The sequence below is a fragment of the Scyliorhinus canicula genome, chromosome 1 (assembly GCF_902713615.1).
Source record: "Scyliorhinus canicula chromosome 1, sScyCan1.1, whole genome shotgun sequence".
In the NCBI taxonomy this organism is placed as follows: domain Eukaryota; kingdom Metazoa; phylum Chordata; class Chondrichthyes; order Carcharhiniformes; family Scyliorhinidae; genus Scyliorhinus; species Scyliorhinus canicula.
This window is the reverse complement of record NC_052146.1, coordinates 242,201,517-242,218,489: the sequence shown is the minus strand read 5'-3', so window position 1 is coordinate 242,218,489 and position 16,973 is coordinate 242,201,517.

Genomic DNA, 16,973 nt, shown 5'->3' with positions numbered 1-16,973 from the left:
GGTTGAATAGAGGGGAGCCAGTTTCACTCCTTACTCCTGATTGTAACAAGAATCACTGAAGCACAATCTGGTGGAACCTAATTTATCCCCACATCAAACAGTAGGACAGAAAATGTGCTTTTTGAGTATAATCCAAATTCCTTTGATGAATAGACCCTTGCTTTGATGCTCAATCTTTCAAATAAAAGTGACTGATTGACAATAGGAATATTATATACATACGGCTTAGAAATATAAAGGTTGGAGGATGACCACACAAAGTGCTGATTAGGACTGGAAAAATACGTCATTTATGTTTGTGCAATTTGACACAATTCCAACCCACTCTCGGCATCAAGACAAATTCAATTCTCACCTGGCCCTGAGCACATTTAATTTAATTGACTTTTCTGATCAAAAACAAGCAGCTTTCTTCACGCTTCTCATCCTAATGAGCTTTCAGGCTGTGTTCCTGCAGTATATTTTATCTCCACCGCTGATCTATTGACCTGTTGGGTACTTTTCTGCCCATTTGCTTTGGGCCAATCTCCTTTTATCTCACTGAACATTGTACTTTACCAGTGCAGCTCGCTTATCTTTGACCATTCATTATCCTTTACTGCTTTTACATGGAATCTAATTATGTTGTGGCCACCATGCCCCAATTATTCTCGTGCTCTCACAACAGCAATTGTCCCACATCATTTCCCAGAACTAAATCAAGTAATTGTTGGCTTGACGTCTCCTAATCTATGAAGCAGTCCTGGGTGCATTCAGAAAAAGCACATTCCACTTTGAGTCTCTGCACCATCTTTATTCCTTCTGTTTTGGGATATTTAATGTCACTCAATAGTTAGTTCCTTATTGTTCATACATATCAATCTGAACTGACGACAGATCTCCCACTCAATCTCATCTGTCCTGTTTGATGGTCGCTATTTACTCTGAGAATTAGGCAACTTCCCTTCCTTGTTTTAGCTCTTTTGGCATGGACAATGTCTGACGAGAGCGCCCAGCATATCTTGTGTTGTGATCAAATCCTTCAGCCGTACTGCTGCTCGACTATCTTCTCTTCCCTCCCTACAACAATACACTGGCCACGCTTTTGTGCCCACCTTCACCAAGTGTAATGGCAATGTGGGCACAAAATGTTGCATCAAACATTGCGAATATCTCCAGCGAGAACTTGCTTTAATATTTTGTCCGCCCCTTGCCAGTGATGGACCGAGATTCCTGTCCAGGAAGGTCAGTAACTTCATTTCAATACGTTAGCATATCATGAGCAGGCAGTCCCGCTGTAAACTCCCCTCACATTGTATATTCCAACCTTGCCGGTGTGACGTCATGCCAGCAGGACTTACAACAGGTTCAGATAAACATGAACCAGGTGACCTCCAAATGGGAGTTTGGAGGTAAGCGCTTGGAGTTTAAGTGCGGACCTCAGGATTGAGTGTGGATTGGGGCAGGGAGGACGGTGGTGGCTGATTATAAGTCCAGGGTAGTTTGAGTATGGGTCTGGGTGTGGGTTAGCTGAGGCCTTCAAGACCAACCACACAACGGGGTTACTTTGTTGGGGGGGTTTCAGCAGAGGCCCTTGAGAGATTGCTGGTCCTGGGGAGTTGCTAGATCCAAGCAGGGAAGGCCACGGGTAACACAGAGGGTGAAGGCTATGTTCCTAGGTAAGGGTGGGAGGCATTCTTGAGGGGCTGGCCATTGGCATGACTTCGAGAGGGTCCTATGTCTTGGCCCCATAAAGGACATTTTCAATGAGAGGGGAACAAAGCTTCTGACAGATCTCTCTGTCACAGCGCCCTTCGCAGCCTCTTCGCAGCGCCCTCCTGTTGCGCCGGAGAATGGAGCCGTCAGCCATTTGAACAATGAAAGACCTTGGGGCAGCCTTCCTGACAACAACAGCTGGGGCTGACCAACCTCCCTCAGGCAACTGGACACGAACAACATCTGCTGGAGCCAGCGCAGGCAGATCCGTGGCATGAGCATCATACGTGATCTTCTGCTGGTCCCTGGACCGATGCACTTTTTGCAGCAGCGTGAGGTGGTCAAAGTCTGGAACTGCACCGGAGACAAACCAGTTGACAGAGGGGCTGCCCTGTAGGCCAGCAGCACCAAGTTGAAATCGGAGGCTGAGTCTGCAGCCTTGCACAACAACCGCTTGACGATATGGACCCCTTTCTCGGCCTTCCCGTTTGATTGTGGGTAATGGGGGCTGAAGGTGATGTGTCTGAAGTTGTAGGTTCGTGCACAATCGGACCACTCCTGGCTGTAGAAACATGGACCGTTGTCACTCATTACTGTGAGTGGTATCCCGTGATTGGCAAACGTCTCTTTGCAGGCTTTGATGACGGACCTAGACGACTTCCGGGGTAACTGGAGAAGTAGTCGTAATCACGCCCATTCACGACCACGTGAAAGGGGTCAACACTCATTTTAGACCACAGAGAGGTCACAATCTCGTGCTGTTGCAGTGTTTCTTTGGGCTGAGCCAGTTGAAGCTTCTGGCAGGTTGTGCAGTTGAGGACCGTATCGGCAATGTCCTAGTTGATGCCCGGCCAATAAACCGCCTCCCGAGCTCTGCGTCCTCATTTTTTGACCCCAAAGTGACCCTGATGGATCTGTCCGAGCACCATAGCTCACATGCTTTGAGGAATGACAATCCTATCCAGTTTAAGAAGGATTCCCTCAATGACCGTTAACTCGTCCTTAACGTTAAAGAACTGGGGACATTGCCCCCTTTGCCAGCCATGGGTGAGGTGTTGCATCATGCGCTGCAGTAGAGGATCCTTGGCAGTTTCTTCACGTTTATTGGACCACACGTTCATCAGTGGCTGGGAGGTTGCTGGCACACAACTGCACCTGTGCCTCTATGTGGCAGATGAAGTCGCCCTGTTCACACGGTGTGGTGATGGACTGGGATAGGGCATCTGCAATGATCGGCTCCTTACCCGGTGTGTAGATGAGTTTGAAGTCATATCGGCGGAGACGAAGAAGAATTCACTGCAGCCAAGGTGTCATGTCATTTAAATCCTTCTGGACTATGTGGACTAAAGGCCTATGGCCTGTTTCCGCCTTGAACTTTGGAAGGCCGTAAACGTAGTCATGAAACTTGACTATTCCTGTCAGGAGACCTAAGCACTCCTCAATCTGGGCATACCGTTGTTCGGTCGGCGTCATGGCCCTGGAGGCATATGCCACTGGAGCCCAGGACGAGGAGTCGTCTCGCTAGAGGAGCACCGCCCCAATGCCGTTCAGGCTAGCGTCAGTAGATATCTTGGTGTCCTTGTTTGGGTTAAAGAATGCCAGTGTTGCAGCTGTGGTGAGCTTCGCCTTTAGCTCGAGCCACTCCTTTTCATGGGCGGGCAGCCACTGGAACACTGTTGACTTCTTTAAGAGATGCCGGAGGGCCGTGGTGTGGGCTGCCAAATTGGGAATGAATTTCCCTAGAAAATTTACCATCCCGAGGAAGCGGAGGACCGCCTTCTTGTCCTTCGGGGTCTTCACGGCGTTGATCGGCAGCACCTTGTCGGCATCAGGTTGCACACCCCTGCTGTGAAATGTGGTCACCCAGAAACTTGATAGCGGATCGACCAAATGAGCATTTGGCCTTGTTGAGCTGGAAGCCATTTTCATGAATCCACTGGAAGACCTGTCTGAGGTGGGCAATGTGATCCTCGGGCGTTTTGGACCAGATGATCACGTCATCCACATAGACTTGCACCCCCTCGATACCCTCCATCATTTGCTCCATGATGCGATGAAATACTTCGGAAGCTGATATGATACCGAAGGGCATGCGGTTGTAGCAATAGCGGCCGAACGGAGTGTTAAACGTGCACAGCTTCAGACTGGACTCATCCAGCTGTATTTGCCAGAAGCCACGGGAGGCGTCCAGCTTGGTGAAGAATTTGGCATGCGCCATCTCACTGTTTAACTCTTCACGCTTTGGGATCGGGTGGTGCTCTCGCATGATGTTGTGGTTCAGGTCTTTGGGATCAAAGCAAATGCGGAGTTCACCAGAGGGTTTTTTTATGCAGACCATCAAGCTGACCCAGTCTGTTGGTTCCGTGGACCTCGAAATGATGCCCTGGTCTTGGAGCTCTCGTAGCTGCGTTTTCAGACGATCCTTGAGAGGAGCCGGCACCTGACGTGGTGCATGGATCACTGGGTTGGTGTTCGGCTTGAGCAAAATTTTGTGCGATATGGGAGCGTGCCCATTCCATCAAACACGTTGTGGTATTGTGTGAGAATGTTGTCTATCTCGGTCTGGAGATTCACATCGGGCAAGGCAGTCTCCGGTGTCGGGGACATGGTGTAGACTCGCTGGACCAGATTCAGGAGCTTGTAGGCGCGAGCACCGAGCAGGGATGCCCTGTCAGGCCGAACAATCCCGAATCGTATGGTTGCCTTGATGTCCTTGTCAGATACCCCTCACTGACACGATCCACTGGCAGCTATGGCATTGCCATTATAGTCAAGCAGTTGGCATGCTGGTGGAAGAATGCTTGGTTTGTTACGGATGCTATCGAGATCTGACTGCGATATGAGGTTCGCAGACGCGCCGGTGTCCAGTTTAAATCGGATGCGAGGCTGGTTGACTGTGAGGATAGCACACCACTCATCGTCGGGATCCCCACTGAGGATCGAAAGGCGGGTTGCAGGTGCAGTGGAGACCAGCTCACGTGTCCACCCGATATGGAGACTCGAGGCAGTCAGCATCGGGGTCCGTTGGGCTGTCGGGATTAGAATCCTGCATGTCTTGTTATACCGAGCGGATACTTCTGCGCTGTGTCTGGGATCGCTGGCTGATAATTGGTGGAGCGGACCTGCAGCAGGCCGCGTAATGACCAGGCTTCCCACACTGTAGGCATCGCCATCCTTTGGCTGGACATTGCCACTTTAAATGGCCGGAGCCACAATTCGGACACGTCATAACGCTGATGTCAATGGGCATGTGCAGTGCAGTCGGCTGACGTACGCACCTGCGCATTAGGGTTTTCGGCCTCGTCGTCCACCCGGTTGTGGCGCGCATGCATAGGGACCTGGGAAAAGCGCGCAAAACGACCACTCACCTCGATACTCAGGCTTTGCATTTTTGCAATGACCTGTACCCGTTCTGCCACGTGGGAGGCCAGTTTTGCAGTTTCTGCCGCCCTGATGTGGGAGTAACAATTCTTGGCATGCTCATAGACTACGCACGTATCGATAGCGACGGAGAGGGTTAGCTGTTTGATTTTGAGGAGCTGCTGCCGCAGGGAATTGGAGTGGACCCCTAAAATGATCTGATCCCGGATCATGGAATCAGCCGTCGAGCCATAATTACATGACTGCGCTAGGATGCGGAGATGGATCAGGAAGGACTAAAAAGATTCATCCTTACCCTGAAGCCTCTGTTGGAAGATGTACCGTTCAAAGCTCTCATTCACTTCAATGTCGCAGTGGCTGTCGAATTTTAGCAGAACTGTTTTGAACTTCATCTTGTCTTCGCCATCGGCCAATGTAAGCGAGTTGTAGATATGGATGGCGTGATCTCCCGCGGTCGAGAGAAATAGCGCGATCTTCCTTGCATCCGATGCTGCCTCGAGGTCGGAGGCCTCGATATACAGGCGGAACTTTTGCTTGCAGATTTTCCAATTGGCGGCGAGGTTGCTGGAGATGCGGAGCTGCGGAGGAGGCTGGAGGTATTCCATTTCGCTGGATGGCCGCTTGCTGGTCGTTGCAGATTCACTCGAGGTAGGTTCGGCAGGATTAATCGCTCTCTGGTACAATGATGTGTTAGGCAGGTTGGTTCGACGTCGACTGCAACTGGATGTGGGGAAGCTAGAAACAAACGTCTGATACTGGAGATGATCCAACACTGTTTTATTTAAACTATGAACTGCTGTACATGTTCAGCTGTGGGTTGACACTCTACTAATCCTACTGATGACCTCTTACTGGCTCAACCAGACTTACTAGCTATCACATGGCAATAGTGCCCACTAACTTGTGCACTCTGACTGTCTCAGTATCTGGGTCCCGAATGAGCGGCAGTCTTAATGCCCTGTGGGCTTTATAGTGGTGGTGTCCTGTCTGGTGATTGTGTGTTCATTGGTCATCCTGTGTGTCAATCACTTCCTGTCTGTATCTCATTATGTACATGAGTGGATATTATTTTATTTATAAATTTAGTGTACCCAATTCATTTTTCCAATTAAGGGGCAATTTAGCATGGCCAATCCACTTAGCCTACACAACTTTTGGGTTTTTGGGGTGAAACCCACGCAAACACGGGGAGAATGTGCAAACTCCACACAGACAGTGACCCAGAGCCGGGATCGAACCTGGGACCTCGGCGCTGTGAGGCAACAGGGCTAACCCACTGCGCCACCGTGCCGCCCCATGAGTGGATATTGTGACAATAGCCACCTCAGGGGCACCGGACATTGGAATGTACCACGTCATCCAATGCAGAGCACCAGAGCTCATCGCAGAGCGAGTTGTCATTGTCCTTCATCCCATGGAACAGACCCAGTGTTACTTCCAACCAAGGAACTGCACCATGTATTGTGGAATGGATGTATCACGGAGGGGGCTGCAGGCGGGAGGTGGCCAGCAGGTATAGGGAGGAGGTGTGGGAGTGAGATGTGGTTTTGATGCCCCTGGCCAGTCACCCCTAGTCAGTGAAACTGTAGGCGATCAGAATGTCCCATGCCCGTTGACCATGGTGCACACGTCGTACGACCTCCCGTGCCTCCCTGAGCCCCATGTCCTGGCCACCCTCCCCATCCCCCACATGCTCCTCATCGGACGAGAAATGGTGTTCATCCTCCTCCTCCAGCACGTCACTCCTCTGCTGTGCGTTGTTGTGAAGGATGCAGCAGGCTGCCACAAAACAGCCGACCCTCCGGTGCTATACTGGAGGGCTGCTCCAGAGTGGTCCAGGCACCTAAAACCGCATCTTCAGGATGCTGACGCACTGCCTGATCACACCTCTGGTCGTTGCGTGGGTGTCGTTGTAGTGGGTCTCTGCATCGGTCTGTGGCCTCCAGATAGGTGTCATCAGCCATGACCGCAGTGGATAACCCCTGTCACCCAGGAAGCCAACCCCTCAGCCGGGGGGGCATCTCAAACATGTCAGGAATCACCGAGTGTCCAGGATAATGGTGTCGTGCACACTGCCTGGGTATCGGTGGCAGATGTATATGATGCTCAGCTCATGGTCACACATCAGTTGCGTGTTCATCGAGTGGAACCCCTTTCAGTTTGTGTAGAGCAGCCTGTCAACTGCAGGTGCTCATAGGGCGACATGCATCCGTTCGATCACCGACCCAGGGCATCTTGACATGACGGCGAATCCCGCTGCCCGGGCATCCTGGTGGGTTCGGTCCACATTGAAGTAGATACATTGAGCCGACTGGGTATATAGGGCCTCCATACACCAAGCTTTGTGAGATCGCAGACTGATCCCCACTCAGCACCTGGAATGACCCTGTGGCGTATAAGTTTAGAGCGACCGCCATCTTGACGGCCTCCGGGAGTTGATGACCTCCCCCATTTGCCGTGGTGCCTGGTGCACCATGAGCTGGCAGATGTGTCGCATTGTACCCCTGCTCAGCCGGAGTTTTCGATGACATGCCTGGTCCTCAATCAGTTCCATCTCACATAGCCGCAGTTTGTCCCCTGGGGCTGCGCTGACAAGCAGGAAGGCCACCATTTCTGGTTGAATTGCAGTATCCATTGTCAGCAGGAGATGAAAGGCAGACATGTTTGCATGGTGCATACCCCATTCCCAACCAGGTCCACAGGGCTACATGGTGGCTGGTTAGCACTGTGGACCCTGCCCCCTCATATCCCTCTGCCCCAATCCCCGCACTCCTGGTCCTATCAGTGCCTGGCACCGTGAGGACTCTGGCCTTGACGCCCATTCCTGCTGCCAGGGCTACCATAGACTGGCACTGCCCTTGCCAGGGGTACACTCCGATCCCCCCATTGGCTGAGAGCTGGACATCCACCGCCATGTGATGTGCTAATTTGTGAGTTGTCATCCAGCCCACTCTTCTGTCACCCTGCACTTCCCTGATCCAGGTCACCTTGGCTACCACAGCCCATCCCTCTGCCAGCCACCCAAAATGGTACTGATGCAGGTATGGATTCCTGAGCAGCGGATCCCTGGTGACAGCTGCTAATCAAGATGGTGGAGAGTTGTGGCATGAGGCAACCGTGTTCCAGACTTTGAATAAGTCCTGGTAAAAGATGGGTAATGTCAACATGGCTGGCTTCCCACAACTGCAGAGAGCCATTGACTGGCAGCACATGGTTCTCTGTTCCCCATGGCGTCAAGGTGTCCCCTTCATAAACCACAAGTCCTTTCACTCTCTGAATACGCAGGTCATCAGCAACCATGTCAATATCCTGCAGGTGTGTACCAGGTTTCCAGGGAGTGTCCACAACAGCTACATCCTTGATCACTCTCAGGTACCGGAGTTATTTGAAGGACCTCTGCAGCTACCGGGCTGTCTCTTCGGAGACGAGGGGTACCCCCTCAGGATGTGGCTGATTATGCCTGTGCGGAGGCCATAGAGTGCAGCAGAAACCCATGAGACTCATGGTGCAAGTTGGTAAAGCAGACTATCTACATCCTAAAGATGTGATTCTAGTGTCTGGACTGGTCAGGGGCAGCCTGCAATATATCCCTCAGTGGGTTTTGTACATTGTTGTGTGCTGTGTCCTCAAAAACCTGGTGCAGAAACAGGGCAAGGACTTGGCAGAGGAGGAGATGGACGATTGGCACATCTTTGATGAGCAAGATGTTGAGGAGGGTGCTGAGGGAACCCCTGGCAGAGAGATGGCAGCAAATGGGGAGGAGATCTTAGGATGCATTGATAGCTTCCCGCTTCACTAGCGTAGCTCGATCATGGGAATTGGGAAGCCAGCCAGGAGTGTGGTGGCAGTGTGACCACAGTTCAGATATTGCTTCTGTCATGGGAAGGGTGCCATTGCCCATGGCCCATATGATGCAGGAGGATGATGATGAATTGCAGTGAGGACAGAGCATTGGTCCTCAAAGATCTACTGCTAATGTCTTAATCCTGCCTTGCTGAAGGCACCTTGCAAACTCCCACTGACCAGGGTACAGCCAGGGCGGTGAAACGTGGACAGAGCCATCACTCCTGATGCTGGCCTCTCCTTAGTTAGCAATGCCAGAGGAATGGCTCTCACAAGGATGCAACCATTGGCTTCCCGTGCTGAGATCAGACTTTCCCAAATGACTGGTTAGGGTGGTGGGGTTAACCATAAAAAGAGGTTCATTGTGGCCAGGGTGATACAAGCATGAATGTGTCCTGTCAGTCTGAGTAAAGGACAACAGTTGGCTGACATTCTTGTAGATGCAAGATGGAAACGGGGCCACTTGTTAGCTTCCAGCCTTTATGTGTCAGATGCATGCCACTGTATATGCAGGTTATGGAGCACTGGAATGGTAGCAAGGGACACAAAGAGGTGCAAGAACTTATATTTAAACATTACAGAGTTGCTCACATACAAGTGCCTACAACATCCGTACCCATACTGAGCAACTGTACCATCTTTACCTTCCTAACCCTGCCGTTACGTCTTGTTGTATCCCCAGGATCCACAGCTGAGGTTGAGTGACCTGTCTGCCATGCCCTGTTGTCTAAAATTACCTCTGCGGGCATCCTCTGGAAGGCTTAGACCTGGAGGACATCGACCTGCTTTTAGGCAGAGCAGGTGTGCTGGTGCCAACCTCCTTAGTGCGTGGGGTTGGAGCTGTGTTGATCGCAGGAAGGGGGAACGTCAGATGTGTTAGACACTCCCAGGGTCTCCTGGGTGGAATGCCCTGTTGATACTCCTCCCCATCAGAGTTTGCGGGCCTTGGTTCTTCCATGGGATAGAGGGGCAGCTGCAGTGAGATCCAGAAGTCCCGCCATCCTCATGCGCTGGCACTCATGGATGCCCGCAAGTGCCTGCATCATTGCGATCATGCCCTGAACGTTAGAGTGGACATCACTCTCCATGGATTGAACATCTTGCACAAAGGTCTCTAATGCGGACACCACCATCGCAGTGTTGGCCTGATTGTCTTGCGTGCCAGCACCATCACCTCGGACAGGAGAGGTTGGGACTCCTCCAGTTGGCCTTGTTTTCCGAGGAGTGAGGGGGACATCCTGTCCTGTTGTTTCCTACCCAGCAACTGAGAGATGACTGAGTCCAAAGTTACAGCATCTGACTGGGGCACAGCAGAGTCCTGGCCTCCAGCAGGCCTCGGAGTACGGGATCCCTGGATGTAACTGCCTCTGCCTGCTGTGGATCATCAGGAATGAAGTGGTCACCAGTGCCCCAAAAGCCTGTCTACTACTAATTCCCACTGAGGTGTGAGCCTTTCTCTGCATTGAGGGAGGGTGCGGGTGAGAGCCATCTTTTATTGGGAATTCCAAAACGTCATTGAAGCTGCTCTACTTGGTGCTCTCCAGTGCTCCACTGGAAGATGGAACGGGCTGCTCGACTGATTTACCTGCGAGGAAAGGGAGATGGCATCAGTGTGTGGCAGGGGCAGAGACAGAACTCACGTGAGGCTGGCCAGATTAATTAATGTTTTGATGGTCCTCACTGTTGTCACGTGTGTCTATCTCGCCTTCTGCCCAGGGGCAGTCCTGTTGCTCCCCTGCAAATGCTTGACTCTCTCCTCACATGGAGGAAGGATTTTCAGTTTGCGTAAGCCTCCGTCTGTCTGCGTTCTCTCCTTTTAATTGTGAGCTAGCTTGTCCTGGGGACAGTCTAAACAGGATGTGTGCCCAGTTTGGGTGGCAAGGATGCATGGCATGTGTGGTTGATGAGTGGGAGCTGGGGTGTGATGAGAAAAGGAGCCACAGGAGAGATGAGGACCTGTGTGGGAGGGCAAGTGGTGGGGCCCCGTGAGTTAGTAGTGAGTGGATGTGCAATGAGTGTGTGAGTAGTGACAGAGGAGAGGAGTTACTTACCCTGACTGCAGGGAGGAGGTCATTCATCTTCTTTCTGCACTGCACTCCTGTCCTATGCAGGGAGCTGGTGCTGACCAGTGCTGGCATCGTCTCCCATGCGGGATTGATGACCTTGTTCGAGGGTCTTTGTCCCGATTGAGGGTACAACACAGCGTCACTCTCCTCCACTGCATCCAGCCACCTGGCCATTCCTCCTTCCGAGAAGCACAGGTCTGCCTTCCTTACAGCCATCCTCTTTGCTCAAAATTGTACAAGTGTAGAGGAGGCATTTAAATGCAGCCTCCACCCCGCCCCCTCACACCAGTTGAAATGCTCAGCTAATCCTCGGGTTGGTGAATAAAAGCCATCCCGCCACAGGCACAGAGCGAATCTCGATCTAAAATTACAGCGTGAAATCATGCCGGGATTCTCTCTGGCTTCGTCACCCAAAGTGACACGAAGCCAAATTTAAGGAAAATTCCACTCAATGTATTCATTTGGCGTCTTTAATGTCGCAAAATGTCTCCAGAAGTTTCACAGAAGCATAATCAGAAACAAATGGAAGGCTGAGCCAAAGATGGAGAAATTCGAGTGGCATTTAAAAACTCGATCCTCGAGCTGGGTTTTTAAGATAGTTTTACAAGTAGGTGGAGGGTTTTAGGAAGAAAATTCATTACAAAGTAGATGGTAGGTCTTACGAAGAAAATTCATGGTGATCTGGCTGAAGGTTCAGATTGGTTGGGGGGAGATTCAAAGAGATGCAAAGGCCTGAATTTTTGCAAAAGTGCCAGCAGAGGTCATAACCCAGATGCCCGGCCCCAAATCTGACCTCGGCCATTTTAGGGTGGAGGGTGGGACTGGTACTGTTGACAGTGGAGTTCTGGGCGGTCAAGTTAGAGTACTGGCGAGAGGAGAGAACAGTCACTATCAGAGGTGGGAGGTATAGGGGTGCATTAGGGTGACAGATCCAGGGTGAAAGTTTGGTTGCTAAAGGTCTCAAGGGGGTTTGGGGGGAATGGGGTGTTGCAGGGTTATGTAGAGGGCTAGAATGGTAACTTAGAGAATGGGAGAGGGCAGGATCAGGTTGGGCATAGGAATGGTGATGGGAGAGAAGGTCTGTGGAAGTGGATCATAATAAGGTTCAGGATAATAGGCAGAGGGACAAGGGGGACAGAGGGGAGAGAAATGGTGATATTGGGTGGGTGAAATGTGATGGGTAAGTGGTAGACCGAGTCTGCAAGGTGACGTGTACACTTTTCAAATCTGATGTTGACCATGCAGTTTGTCAGCGAGTAAGATCCCTTGAAGTGTGAGGAGGGTGTTTTTAGGTGTGTGAAATTCCAGATCACCACAAGTGGCCGACCAATGGACCCCCTAAAAATCTGAGGCAACTGGATGTCAAAAATGCTCAGTTGTGTTGTCCTCTCTATTGTGCAGCTCACAAGGCAGCAGGTTTGTTCCTGACTCATGGATCTCACAACTTCGAGATCCCAGAAAGGTGTAGCGCTGCCCTTCATTCTGTGCCAATTGCCATTGGCTGCAGTCGCAGGCAGGGATCAAGGGAGGGTGGGCAGTGGATGCCCCCAAAGGGCACTGCTGGTGGACGGCAGCCAATCCCCGAGTCCAAACCACCATCCTCCCAAGTGAATGGTTATGGTTGACAAGGGCTCATTTGTTTAATCTTTCAATCCTGCCAAGACACTGGTCTCCTAGAGAGCCTTGAGGATAGTGGAGGCTAGTGGGTTAGTGTCAGAGGGGGGCATACTGCACATGGCTTTCATCACCCTGGTCAAGAGCAATTTTTCCATGAGTAATTATGTATGACCATGTATGAACGGGAGGAACACTGCTGCTCCAGGAAGTCTTCACCTGGAAAGGGTGGGATGGGAACACAATAGAGGTCAAGTGAAGGACTTAGCATTTTCCTGCTGGCTTTGAGATAAAGGGAAACCTGCAAAGGACATTACCACTAAATCTATTACTGCAAATCATTCACAACTCTGCCTTGGTAATGGCTCCTTCTGCATGAGGAGAAGGATGGCCCATTGTAGGTTGGAACTAGGCAAGGTGGAGGAAGAGTCTGCGTAGTAAGAGGGCCTCAAGAAGGTCAGGTTGCTGGCAAACAGGATCCACTGCAACAGCTAGCATTAGCCCAATCATGGGGAAATTGTAAAAAGACACCGCTGGAGGTGGTTACTAATGTCGGGGCATGTTTTCTCAAATCTCACAGCCCCCCCCCCCCTCCCAGCATGAGCTGCGGCTGCAAGGACTCTGGAATAGTAATGTGGAACCCCTGGTCTGCATTGAGTGAATGGCTGGCTGGGTGCAGGACCTTCGATCCCATGAGGTAATAGCATGGCAGGTGACTTCCTGCCCACCCACCATGAAATTTGCTGTGCTCCTCATGGATGCTGAATAAGTGAGCTGAACAGCATAAGACTGGGAGCCTCTAGTTATCCTGGCCACCAACAGATTTAGACTTCAGAATGGAAGATTCTGCCTGTAGTCCACCCACCCCCAAAAGACATGGGCCATCGCAGAAAAAAAGTGAGAGCAGCCACTGCTCAAAGGATTCAGCATTAAGGGGAAATACAGAGGGCGCGATTCTCCGCAAATGCGGCGAGTCGTAAAGGCTGCCGTGAAACTGGCCGTATTTCATGGCAGCCTCCGCGCCCCCTCCCAACCCCCCGATTCGGGGCTGGCAGCGGGGTCCCGTGAAGCACGGCATCGCGGGCTTAGCGACAGTCCAGAGAGACCACGTCAATAGAAATCGTGAAGGTTTTGACTCCAGAAGAGGAGCACCAAGAGTCCAGAGAGACCACGTCAATCGAAATCGTGAAGATTTTGACTCCAGAAGACGAGCACCAAGACCAACAAGAAAATGAAATCGTGAAGAACTTGACTGCTGAAGAGGAGCATCAAGAAAGCAAAGAAGAGGAATCAAATCCACCACATATGACTGATGTCACCAGCATCAATGCAACATCAGATTATTCTCACCATTCTCTAGACGAAACGTTCAATGTAACAGATTCCACAAAGTACACTCGCACCAATAACTGTGACAATGACTCAAATTATCCACACGGGACACTCATTGAGCACAAGACAAACAAAAACCACAAGAAGCACAGTAGAAACAAGAACAACAACAGCAAGAACAAAAGCAACATGAAGCACAATAAGAACAACAAAAATTGCAAGAAGCACTGCAGAAACAAGAACAACAACAGCAACAATAAAAACTACAAGCACAACAACAAGAACTACAAGAAGAACAACAAAAACAACAAGAAGCATAACAAAGACAACAACAAGCACGACAAGAACCAAGACAGAAACGACAGAAACAACTACAAGAATGACAATGAAAACAACAAAGACAGAAACGACAAAAACAGCAACACGAACGACAACGAAAACAACAAAGACAGAAACGACAGAAACAACAACAATTAAACAACGACTTGTACAAAATGGTATAACTCTGCACATGAAGGACAATGCCACAGCACACTGCAAAATAATGACAAGACTACAAACATGCCATGGGATGACAACGAATTTCACAAACTCACATCTGCTCCAGAACAAGCAAGCACAGATGACACACCAAATCGATACCATAAGCACAGAAAAAAAGTCCATGTCAGTCAACATCAGTGGTTCGACCATTCAAACACCTCGGGATGACGTATTGGTTACTAAAAAAAAACAAGAACACTGACAACATTCTCAGCGGAGTTGCAATATCAATATCACCACGTCAACAACGAAAAAGAAAAAAAAACTCAATGAACAAATTCATCATGTTTGGACTCATAAATGTTTTTATTAAGATTGGACTCATAAATATTAATTGGCTTTCTTTGTAAAATATCCAATATCATCATCACTTGTATAGATACACATATCATAAGTAATCTAAGTTTTGTATAATTTTCTTTAACAATGTACAGAAAATATGTAAAGAAAAAAGGGGGGATGTGGTGATTGTATATCTGTGTAGATGCAATACAACTAAGCAAGCACTAGAGGGAGCATGGGAGAGATATAAAAGAGAAGAACAGGAAGTCAGGGCACACTTCACAGAACGGGAGCTGGTAGCATAGACAAGCAGCATCGATGTAACTTTAAGTTAAGCACTGAAGAGAGAACGAACTTACAATAAAGCATCTACTTCAACTTTAAGACTACGAGCTTTATTAAGACACAAGGAACAACACAGAACCCTTGGCTGGGGTGGTCCGCCACGGTATTGGGAGGGGGGGGGGGTGATCAGAACTGGGGGTGGGGAAGGGGGGGGCTCCGCTGGGAGGGGGGGAAACCGCGCGCAGCACCACCATGCCAACACCCGGATCATCTGCACCCATTCAATAGGTGACCTTTGTCCCTGCTGTTTGTCCCACTGACCACCCATGACCCCTACTGACCATGGAGGCTTCTGGTCATGTGGTTGAACGCTATTGCTAATAGGCAGTTGCCATGCCAGGCTGTGATGCAGCCAGATAGGATGCTTTCTCTGGTGCATCTGTAAACATTGGTGAGTGTCAATGTGGACATGCCAAATTTCCTTAGTTTCCTAAGAAAGTATAGGCGCTGTTGTGCTTTCTTTATTATAGCTTTGACATGGGTGGATCAGGACACATTGTTGGTGATGTGCACACCTCGGAATCTGAAGCTGTCAACCATCTCCACCTCGGCCCTGTTGATGCAGAAAGAGGTGTGTACAGTACTTTGCTTCCTGAAGTCAATGACCAGCTCTTTAATTTTGCTGACATTGAGAGAGAGGTTGTTGTCGTTACACCACTCCACTAAGTTCTCTATCTCTCTCCTGTACTCTGATTCATTGTTCGAGATCCGACCCACTATGGTCATGTCATCAGCAAACCTGTCGATGGAGTTGGAACCAAATTTTTACCACACATTCGTGTTTGTGTAGGGAGTATAGTACGGGGTTAAGTACACAGCCTCGCGGGGCCCCGGTATTGAGGACTATCGTGGAGGAGGGTGTTGTTGTGTATCTTTACTGATTGTGGTCTATGGGTCAGGAAGTCGAGGATCCAGTTGCAGAGGGAGGAGCCAAGTCCTAGGTTTTGGAGTTTTGATATGAGCTTTGCTGTGATTATGGTGTTGAAAGCGGAGCTGTCGTCAATGAATTGGAGTCTAATGTAGAATTCCATGTTGTCAATATGCTCCAGGGATTAGTGAAGATCCAGGGAGATGGCATCTTCTGTGGACCAGTTGTGGTGGTATGCGAATTGCAGTGGATTAAGGAGTTGATGTGTCTCAAGGTCAACGTCTCGAAACACTTCATAATGATACATGTCAAAGCCACCGGATGGTAGTCATTGAGGCACGTTGCCTGCTTCTTCTTTGGCACCGATATTATGGTGGTGTTCTTGACGCAGGTGAGAACCTTAGACGGAGTAGGGAGAGTTTGAAGATATCCGTGAACACATCCGCCAGTTGGTCCGCGCAGGATCTGAGTGCATGGCCAAGGACCCCATCAGGACCCATCGCTTTCCAAGAGTTCACTTTCAAGAAGGATGATCTGACTTTGAAAGCTGTGACGGTAGGTATGTGTGTGTCCGAGGCTGCTGGGGCAATTGACAACAGTTTGATGGTTTCCTGCTCGAACCGAGCAGAGAATGCATTGAGTTCATTGGAGAGAGGTGCGCTGCTGCCTGAGATTCTACTTGACTTTGCTTTGTAGCCCATTATGGTGTTTAAGCCTTGCTATAACTGATGAGAGTCCGTGACATTAGTCTGTGACTCCAGCTCAGTTTGGTATTGTCTCTTGGCGTCCCTGATGACTTTGCGGAGGTCGTACCTGGATTTTGTTATTATGTCAAGGTTGCCCATTTTGAACGCCTCAGATCTGGCCTTCAGCAGGGGGTGAACCTACTGATTAAACCATGGTTTCCGTTTAGGCAAAGTACATACTACCTTCTTTGACATGCAGTCTTCTGCACACTTGCTGATGAATTCTGTGACAGTGGTGGCATACTTGTTTTGGCTGGT